General features: G+C 37.6%; 1 protein-coding gene across 1 annotated transcript in view; it reads right to left on the bottom strand.

The window, feature by feature from the left end:
- OSBPL11 (oxysterol binding protein-like 11) overlaps positions 1–2,159 on the bottom strand; it is a 78,346-nt gene that overhangs the window by 10,513 nt on the left and 65,674 nt on the right. The gene's annotated exons all lie outside the window — the stretch shown is intronic.

Below are 2,159 nucleotides of genomic sequence, written 5' to 3'. Positions count from 1 at the left end.
TCAACTGATAGAATAAATGCACAGAAAATCTGTAAGACTACAGAAGACTAGAAAAATACTGTCAACTCATTTGACCTGACACTTATAGAACACACCTCAGCCTCCTGAGTAGCTGGGATTACAGGCACATGCCACCACATCCAGCTAATTTTTATATTTTTTGTGGAGAGACAGAGTTTTGCCATGTTACCCAGGCTGGCCTCAAACTCTTGGGCTCAAGAATATACATTCGCGTCAAGTTGCACATGAAACATTTACCAAGGCCAGGCGCGGTGGCTCATGAATAATTCTAGCACTTTGGGAGGCCGATGTGAGTGGATTACTTGAGGTCGAGTTTGAGATCAGCTTGGCCAACATGGTGAAACCCCATCCCTACTAAAAATATAAAAAAATTAGCTGTGTGTGGTGGTGCATGCTTATAGTCCCAGCTACTCGGGAGGCTGAGGCATGAGAATTACTTGAACCAGGGAAATGGAGGTTGCAGTGAGCTGAGACTGCACCACCGCACTCCAGCCTGGGCAACAGAGTGAGACACTACTTTGTCTCCAAAAAAAAAAAAAAGAAAGAAAAAATGAAAAAAAGAAACATTTACCAAGACAGAACATATTCAGAGTCATTAAATCTAAATAAATTTAAATAATTAAAATCATACAAAGTGTATGTTTTGACCAAAATGAAACTAAGTTAGAAATAAATAATGGAAAGATGGCTAGAAAATCTCTAAACATTTAGAAATTATCAACACATTTGTAAATAAGTTCATGAGCTAAAAAATAAAACCCACAAAAGAAATCAGAAAATATTTTGAAATGAAAACACATAAAAAGTCATTGGATAGAAATAAAGCAGTCCTCAGAGGAAAATCTATAGCATTAAACATTTAGGAAATAAAGAAATTGATGAGCTAAACCAGGGATCAAACTATGGCCCACAGCCCATTTTTGTAAATAAATTTTTATTGCAACATAATAGTGTCTCACCATTGACTTACTGTCTATGGATGTTTCATGCTACAAGGGCAGAGTTGAGTAGCTGTGGCAGAGGCTATTTGATCCACTAAGGCTAAAATATTAATTGACTGGCCTTTGACAAAAAAGTTTGCTGACCCCTGACCTAAGCTTCCATTGTAAGAAATTAGAAAAAAAAAGCAAATGATTTACAATGTAAGGAGAAAAAACGAAATTTTATAAAAGAGCAATATTCAGTGAGAAAGAAAACACAAACAGACTAAATCAGTGAAGCCAATATCTGGTTCTTTGCATAAAATTAATAAACTTAGTCACACTGATGAGAAAAAAGGTATTATAAATATAAGGAATAAGTATGGGGACATCACTACAGATCCTACACAGATAAAAAAATCAGGTAATATTAGGAACTACATGACAATAAATTTGACACATTAGCTGAAATGAACCAACTCCTTCAAAAACTACCAAAGCTCACTGAAGAAACAGAAAACCTTAACAGTGCTATATGTTAAACATATGTAATTTGTAATTCAAAACCTTCCCCTAAAGAACAGAGCAATATCCCTCATGTATACAGAAATTATAAAATTCATTACAAAATTTTAGCAAATAATATTCATACAAAGTTTTAGCAAATAATATTCAGAAGCATCTTTTTTTTTTTTTTTTTTTGAGACAGAGTCTGGCTCTGTCACCCAGGCTGGAGTGCAGTGGTGCAATCTTGGTTCACTGAAACCTCCACCTCCTGGGTTCAAGCAATTCTCATGCCTCAGCCTCCCAAGTAGCCGGGACTACAGGTACACGCCACCACACCCAGGTGAATTTTGTATTTTTAGTAGAGACACCCAGCTGATTTTTGTATTTTAAGTAGAGACGCCTGGCTGTTTTTTGTATTTTTAGTAGAGACGCCAGGCTGATTTTTGTATTTTTAATAGAGACGGGGTTTCACCATGCTGGCCAGGTTGGTCTTGAACTCTTGACCTCAAGTGACACACCCGCCTTGGTCTCCCAACATGCTGGATTTATAGGCGTGAGTCACCACACTGGCCCAGAAGCATCTCTTTACCTGCCCATACATTCGGTCTGTGGTGATATAATGCTTTAAAGTATATATAGGAAAAATCTGGGCCAGGCATGGTGGCTCACACATGTAATTCCAGCACTTTGGGAGGCTGAGGTGGGCAGATC

Source organism: Colobus angolensis, unplaced genomic scaffold (assembly GCF_000951035.1).
Source record: "Colobus angolensis palliatus isolate OR3802 unplaced genomic scaffold, Cang.pa_1.0 Scaffold31, whole genome shotgun sequence".
Lineage (NCBI taxonomy): Eukaryota > Metazoa > Chordata > Mammalia > Primates > Cercopithecidae > Colobus > Colobus angolensis.
The sequence above is the reverse complement of the archived record's forward strand: the minus strand, read 5'-3'. Positions and strand labels throughout refer to the sequence as shown.